Genomic DNA, 8947 nt, shown 5'->3' with positions numbered 1-8947 from the left:
TTGGACTGGAGGAGGTGGTGGGAGAAGTTGTTCTAGTTTCTTAAACGTATATTTGCCCTTTTGTGTTTAAAAGGTCCTTTGTTTACATAAACAAAAATATGTTAAGATTTTCTTCACAAAGAAGGAAAGAAGGAAAAAGAAAGAAGAAGGAGGAAATGGAGGGGAAGAAGAGGGAGAGTAGGGGAAAGTGAAGCAGAAGGAAATGAAGATGAAGGGGAAGGGGGACAGAAAGGTGGAAGAAAGAAAGGTGGAGCAAAGGAATGGGGAGGAGGGAAGAGGAAAAAGAAGAGGGAAAAGGGAATGACAAGGGAAGAACAATGGGAAAAGGACAGAGAAGAAAAAGGAGAAAGAGTAGGAGAAGAAAGAAGAAGGAAGAGAAGAAGGAGAAGGGGAGGAGGAGGAGAAGGAGAAGAAGAAGAAGAAGAAGAAGAAGAAGAAGAAGAAGAAGAAGAAGAAGAAGAAGAAGAAGAAGAAGAAGAAGAAAAAGAAGAGAGGAGGAAATAATGTCTTAATTATTTTGTGATTCAGTCATTTTCAGTCATATCTGACTCTTCATGACCCCATTTGAGGTTTTCTTGACATAGATACTGGAGTGATTTGCCATTTCCTTCTTTGGCTCATTTTACAGATGAAGAAACTGAGGCAAACAGGGTTAAGTGACTTGCTCTGGGTCACAAAAGCAGTAAGTGTCTGAAGCCAGATCTGAATTCAGGAAGAGGAATCTTCCTGACTCTAGACCTGGCACTCTATTTACTATGCCACTTAGCTGCTCTCTCAGTTATAGTTAAGACTAAATTATCTCTTGAATTAGGGAACAAAATAGAAAAATTAAAATGGCCTCAGTGAAGATTATTAGTACAGATTGATAGAACAGCTACACATATGCTTAAAGAAATGGTGAATAAAGACAACTTAGCAATTGTCCTGGCCACCGGGTCTTTAAACCACTGATTTTATCATGTTATTTTCTTAATCAACAAACTTCAGTGGATCCCCATCACCCAAAGTATACATTTCAAATGCCTGAACTATGCATGTAAGTCCCCTCCTGATCAAGTCTTAACTTATGTTTTCTGACCTACTATTCTTCTAGAATAAATCTCTGCTGGTATCAGACTGTTCTACTGTCTTGCCCTGAATGTGCTATATGTTTTACCTCCTCTGTGCCTTTTTTCCATGTTGTTCCTATATCTGGAATGTCCTGCCTTTGGATCTGCACGAATCAAATTCTATTTTTCCTTTCAAGTATAACTCAAACCTCACTATCCCATTGATCATTTCTTCAAAAAGTTATCTCTCCTCCAAATTTCTATAGCACTTACTGTTTGTATTATTTATGTATGTCTTACTTGCTAGGCTCTGAAAGCAATGATCATATCTTATCCTCTGTATATGTCTCATTAATGCAGTGTTGGTACTAAAGAATTGTGTTTTGATTTACTGATTAATTGATTCTGGAGAGGAGGTAAAAGAGGAAATTGAGTCTTTGAAAACAGCAAACTGACAGAAGATGATGATCAATATATCCCCATTTATACTCATGTCAAGAAGGTATGAGCCAGCACCACAGACATGCATTAAGCAAGTGCTAGCAAATTTGTTGCTAATTCTGTGCATTGTTATGTTTAGATTGAAGAAAAAAGATTATAAAATAATCTTGTGTTATTTGTTTCTCTGGATATCTTTTGAAAGGAACTTTATCTTATTTTTATTTCTTTAATAAGGAAATTTGCCTGAAAATTCATGATTGCATAAGTGCCACCTCAATGTCACTTTCAGACCTTAGAGTCTATAAACTGCTTTAATCATTATTCAGTCATTTCATTATTCTTATGAATTTTGTTTAGAAATATAGATCCATAGTACCCAGAAATCCTTAATATATTTAACTAATTGATTATTACTAGAATATATAATGTTTGATATTTCAGACTTCTCTTCTGACTCTAAAATTTCTCCATGATGCCTCAACAGTCTCCTCACTCTGGAAGTTTCCTCTATCCCTGTGACTACTTATCTGAGTGATTAGTTCCTTGCAGAACTTTAATTTTAAGGAAAGCACCCAGGCCAGTTATGGCTTCCTCTGCAGCCTCCGTTCCAGACTTTTTGGCATTTCTCTTTCATTCCTTCATGCATGGCTAATCCTTTCCCTCTCTTCATTGACAGCTTCCCTTTACATGTTATCTTCCTCCATTAGAATATAAGCTACTTGTGGGCAATGACTTTGTTTTTTTGCTTTTATTTATATTCCCAATGCTTAGCACAGTGCCTAGAAAATAATGAGTTTAAGAAGTACATGGAAGGTTTTTAAGGGGCTTGGTCTAAATTCAGAGGATACAGGTTTGAGTGAGAGTTCTGTCACTGCCTATGTAAGTCTGAGAAAATCATATAACATCTTTGGGCTTCATTTTTCTTGTTTCTAAATTCAGAGAGTTTACCTAGATTACCTCAATTTCCAAGGCCCCTTTAATGAAACAACTACTTAACTAATGAGACAGTTGGTAGCAGAGTTGACAAAAGGCTAAGCCTTTAATCAGGACTATCTAAAGTTGTATCTAGCCTCAGACACTAGCTTGTGACTGTAATTGACCACTGTCTGTCTCAGTTTCCTCAACTGTAAAATGGGGATAACAGTTTTACTTCCTAGAGTTGTTGTGAGGATCAAATTAGAGAGTATTTTGTAAAATGTTTAGCACAGTGCCTGGCAAATAGACAGTTAATAAATTCTTCCTTCTTAATTTAAAAAAAAAATTACTGATGAATACCACATCTACAATTGGAACAGACTTCAGAGACTACCTAGTCCAACTCTCTTATTGTGTGCAGATGAAAAAATTGCATCCCAATGTAATTATGCCATTTACTCAAGGTTACACAAAGTAGCATATTATCAGAGGCGGCATTTAAACCCATGTCCTCTGGCTCTAGGATTAGTATTTTTTCACTATACCTTAGTGCTTATAGTGTACCTTACATGGTACTATTTGGCACGCAAATGCAAAAATAAGAATATACCTGTCCTCAGGGATCTTACTTTCTAAGGTGGGAGACAACACACATAGGGGAGTGTTGGCCAGGGAGGGAAGTTTTTGTATGTGTAGGCATTACAGAGATGCTAAGTACTCCATGGGGCAGTGGACAATGTGGATTGTTATAACCTTTCCAGGACTGAAGATGTCTTTGACTTGATTACTGTGCCTAGAACAGTACTTCTCAAACTGTGGGTCATGCCCCACAGTTTAAGAAGCACTGAATGGTCCCCATTGGAAAAAAAATTAAGACGCTCTGGCGTAGTGTGAAAGGTGGAAAGCGGGTGATTAGGGAGCAGGGCAGAAGTCAAACTGATGGTCTGGGTAGATGGCTGGATCTGTTGTAAAGCATGGTCATGATCAAGGGCGAGTAAATATTATCCTAGATCCCTTGGGGCAATCTCTCTTCTACTTGGAAAACAGAGTTTGTTTCTTTGCTCCAGTGTTACTCAATGCCTTTTATATTTTGGAGAAGTAATTCCCTGGGAGATTTGCCTCAAATTGGGAATGTGATACACTTTTAAAATATTAGATGACAGATAAATTCTGAGACCCAGAGTAGGGCTGTAATGTTCAGGCCAAGTTAGGAATTGAAAGTAGGTGAGAAGAGTCAAGAGACAAATTAATCAGTCAAGTGGAGATGAGAAGAAAGCTGGAAAAAAGAGAGCAGTTAATAGATGAGTGCTAAGAAGTTCAAGGTCATCCCAGATCTCATTCTGGACCTTGGTGCTTCTTTATGTGGTTGATTGAAGATAATCTAGTTTCACAGTTCTTGTTTTTGACAGAGGGAAGCCTGCCTGAAAAGAGTGAAAAAAAGTTTCTTAGATATTGACTGAGGAGCTTAATTGAGAAGCTTAGCTAAGAAACATACCTTAGAGACCTCAAGCATGCTGCACAGCCATTGGTTGAGTATGGCTATTGAGAAAAGCTGGGGAGAAAACTAGAAATCACACTAGGTACACGGTGAAGGGGACTCTAGAAACAGCTGTGGCTTATAACTGAGGTACAGAAGAAGACTGGAAAAGCAGGCTAAGAGAGCTCTAGTTTCTTCTGTGATGGGGAAAAACAAAACAAAATTTATTAACCAGAGTATGTCTCCTTTTAGCCACTCCAGTGTATTGTAGATGTGCTGAAATGATCCTCTGATTTAACTGTAATGACGGCATATCTAATGAAGGTTTTAAAACAAGCAATTCTGGGAATGGCCTGATAGGGAGCAATGGAGAGCAAAGCCCAGCTGAGAGACCTAGTGGAGGGACATGGATAGTGATGCCTGAAGCAGAAGAACTAAGACAAAAGACCTCATGGGAAGCAGAGGGAAAAGGCTGCTGAGAGCAGAAAACACTGCAATTATATTAGAAGACATCAGAACTTTTTATCAGTACCATAAGAGTTAAGTTGACCCTTCATGCATGTGTTAGCAATGCGTTTTCTTAGTAATGTGCATTTTAGTCATGTGACATCTGCAGGTCCACTCATTCATGTATATGGCACAGCCACATGTGTTAAGCATGCTTATATACCCCATACATGTTTATTATAAAGGTCCACTAAGTATATATTTTGCTTGTGGGAAAAGTTTTTTATTTTGGGGGGGGAGGTGGAAGGGGTGACATTTTATTGTTTTATTTACATAGTCTATTAATTAAAATGTCTTTGTTATGAACTGAGTGTGTCATATCTAGAGGCTCAGGTCTGTGGTTTGGAGAGTATTCTGAGCCACAAAATACCAACAGCCTCAGTTAGCAAATTTATGACCCCAGATGTACTAACACTATTATCCTGTCTTTTTAAAAAAGACACATGATAACAAAAAAGACTTCAACTATTGTCATCTCAGAGAAATCACACAAGCATGGTCAAATAAGGTAGTACAGATGATACCAAGGCAATGAACCAGATCCCAAATTCATAGGCCACAAATAGGCCGCAGACACAGGGCCCTGGGCCTCATCTTTCACAGATTGTCTCTCTTCTGTCAGTTGTCAAGAAAAAGCCAGCCAGACAAGAACCTGATTCCAGTCAGCTAGATTATTTTTACAGCACCCCTAGTTCAGGCTACATACTAATCAAAGAAGCTCATCACATGATTAGCAAACCAAAATCAGTTATGCGTATATTCCAATATCCACATTTAAGTTTTGCCCCAGAGGTACTCTACACATTTTAGTAGGTGTTACACATTCAAATGATATTTGCTTTTTTTTTTAAGTTAAAAGAAGACAGGAAAAGAAAAGACAAGTCATGAAGTATTTATTGAGTGCCTACTGCATTTGAACATATTTGAATTTTCAATTTCCTTCTGAAATTTGATAGAGCTAGTACAAATTATGCGGTTCTTTCCTATTGTTCCTTTTGATGTCATTTTTCAGTCAATGAACATTTTATTTAAAATAAGTCAAATAAAAGTGTAGATTTATCTGTGTGCTTTACAAAGAAGCTACTTTCATCCTTTTCAACAATGAAAGTATTTGAAGAGAGATGTGAAAAAAAAAAAACACATCCAGGCTTTTTTTTTCAGCTTGTAGACAATAACATGTTTTTATTATTATTATTATTATTTAATTGCATTCACCATCAGACTTCAATTAGTCTATTATTACCCAAAATACCATACATTTTACAAAATATGCTTTTTATCATCAAGCGTTCATACTGAAAAAATAATCATTAATGCATCTTCCTGAATGCAGATGTTTTTCTCATCCCTTAGGGTCTCTTGATTTTCACTGCTACTTGTAGAATTCTTTATTTTGTCACAATTTTATGATAAAATCATTACCTTTTATCAGTTTTATAACTGACGTTCTTAGTAAATGATGCCAACTATTCAGTCATGTTCTTGCACTCTGCAACTTAAGTTTTATAATACAGCCATGTGGAGGAAGAGTCTGGTATCAGATGATGTTCTTCATTTATGTAAAGAAGAAAACAACTTTTACCTTAATTACATACTACTTAGAACTGAGCTCAAACATTGTGACTGTACAAAATTCTCAGCATTTTTATGTGGGCAACATTATTATCGGATAAAAGTGCTGACTTGGAAATTGATGCCTCTTTTTTCAAAAACTAGGAAATTAATGCGTTAGCAAAAAAAGGGGGGGGTATTGAAAAGCTCAAGGTATTGAAATCTAAGCAGACAACTGAAGGTTGAGGTATAGATCTTTTTTTAGCTGACAAATAAAAAAATAGAGAGTTAAACCGTTTGCCTCTTTTATTATTTCAAAAGCAGAGAAAATAAACAGAACTCAAAGATACATTTTTTCCAGGGTTTTGGACAAAAAGTTAAGGTTCAGTGTCACTCATCAAGTCACAATAAGCTATTAATAAGTACAGTTCATCAGTTAAAATAAATTTTATCATGCATTCCATTATCTTATGTTCACATGAATGGTCTTTCTTAAAGTTGTACTGTTATTAAATAGCAAGACTTTACTAAGCATATTTTTATCAAGCAGATGTATGCTGAGCAGCAAAAATCTATGTAGTGTAGTGAAAAGAGCTAAACTAGAACTAGAATATACAGTGTAAGCAGGGACTGATATTCCTTAGGGGGTAGAAGTAGGCACAATGATAACGGCTTTGCTGTGAGGATTTGGTCCAGATAGGGAAGGTATTCATGGGGGAGAAGGAAGAAGCTCCCTGTAGCCTCTGAATTCCCTGTCCAGAAGTAGACAAAGTATGCTCAAGGTCAAAGCCACCATTAAATTTAAGATAGGCAAGGGGAACAGAGAACTGTGAAGCAAATAAGGGAAGAGAGGGGCAGTGCTCTTCACTGCCTCTAAATTTCTCACATCTGGGCAACACCCCTATGACCTTTCCCTAGCTATGGCTCTGGAGAAAGCACTGAATTTACAGTTAGTGGACCTGGGTTTAAATCTTAGTTCTATTATTCTCTATCTTGTTCGACCTTGGGCAAGTCACTTACCTCCTCCATGTTTAAGTTTTCTCATTGCTTAAAATAATAAAGAGGAGATTGGTGCCTAGCACAGTTCCTGGTACATAGTAAGCTGCATATAAATGTTAGTTGCTATTGTGGTTGTTGATAATGTTATTATCATATCATCTTATGACTATGGGCCAGTTACTTCAACTCTTAGGGCTTCTTTTTCTTTTTTCAAATAAGAAAATTAAAATAAATTTTCTAGAATAGTTTTCAGCTTTAGAATCTTATACATTTATATATTATATATGCCCAACACCTATTGATATTTTTAATTCAAAAAGATATGTGAAATTAAACAAGAATTTTTTCGTGTGATGTTTTTTCAGACACTTTTTAGCTGTGTAATCATGAGCAAATCATTTTATATCTGTATGCTTTATTTTTCTCATCCATAAATAGGAGAGGGATGAATGAATAAAAAAATTAAGTACTTACTATGTGTCAGGCACTATATGAACATATGTGTATATATTTTAAGTACTAAGGATAAAAATCAAAACAGCAAAACCATTCCATCCCTCTAGGAACTTACATCTAAATAAGGAAAATAATGCATATCTGGATGTCAAGGCAAGAGAAGTTGTAGGAATGGTGAGTGATGGATGAGTTTACATCTTCTTTCTAGGAATGATAGTGTTGATTTCATTATCCTTCTCATAACAAGAGGTGGAAGGGTAAATATTTGCAGAAGCATTGTTTAAACATGATTGGTTCAGAAACAGTAGCATGGAAATCTGGGTTGTGCTAGAAACAGTGAAAACTCTTCAAGCAGAAGACCAGGCACCCAATCCATGTCAATGGAGAGCTAGGTGAAGGGTGCAGTCTGGAGCACAGGAGCAGGGCATGAAGATGAACAATCATACTTCTACCTATTTTTAATTTTTAATTTTTTGGATCTTTCATGCAATTGTGTTTAATGTCATTTTTTAATGAATGTTAGCCTGAACACAATGATATTACTGTACCATAATAATGCCTACAGAACTCCCTTCATAGACAGAACTGCCACAGTATGCCTCACATTTGTTTTTGGAAGAACTGTACTGTATACTTCTGATACCACCACCTCATCATCCACAGAAGTGTTTCTTATGAGATGGTTAAGCAATAATCCTTTCTGTCCCGCTGCAGCAGGTGAAGGCCAGGTGAGTCTCCACACCTGTTTGGGCCCTCTGTGAGAGTTCTGCATTTTGCTTTAATATTTTGGCAGGGGGACAGAATTGGGTAATTAAATCAAACGTTTAGAAAAAAAAACAATTTCACTTTGCATCAGAATTTCTATTGCTCATGGACCCTTGGTGGAGAATATTTTCTCCCTTTTTATTTGGCATTAGAATAAATAGCGCATATGGATTCCCGTGAACAGAAGCACTAGGCCATTTTATCTATGTATAAGAAACATTCCCTTTATCTGTAAGGAGGAAAGGTACAAATCCTAATTTTAGTCTTTTATATTCCTCAGTACTACTCTGAATTTGAGTAAGCTTGCCAACTGACTTAATTGAATTGAGAGCTACATAGCAGAAGAGAACTTATTGGCCCAGCCAGTTTGTTCTATGTTTTCTCCCCTGAAAACACCACTGAAAACAGAGCAAAAGAACAAGGGCCTTTTTTTTTTCCTTTGCAGATGCTTAATAAGAATGGGATTCTAAATTCATAGAGCTATGCACACACAGGTAAACCCACAAATGGAGAAAGGAGATCAGAGAATCTTATCTGATACATAGTTGAGATAGCATAGGGAAAGGTGGTAAAGACCTATCTGCTCAGACAGGAATGTTATAGTGACCATGGGGGTATACTGTGGTGTGTACAAAAGAAAGGCAAAAGAATTATCAATCTAGGATACTGAAGAGAGGCTATAAGTAGTCATGCATGAGTTAGGACAGTAAATGCCTGTTTGCTAGATGAAATGCTATATTAAGGTGATGGTTAGTTGGGGGAAGAGGGACTTACATGGGTCCAGGAG

The sequence above is a fragment of the Phascolarctos cinereus genome, unplaced genomic scaffold, assembly GCF_003287225.1.
Source record: "Phascolarctos cinereus isolate Bilbo 61053 unplaced genomic scaffold, phaCin_HiC Scaffold_2;HRSCAF=192, whole genome shotgun sequence".
In the NCBI taxonomy this organism is placed as follows: Eukaryota; Metazoa; Chordata; class Mammalia; order Diprotodontia; family Phascolarctidae; genus Phascolarctos; species Phascolarctos cinereus.
Note: the sequence above shows the minus strand (reverse complement) of the source record.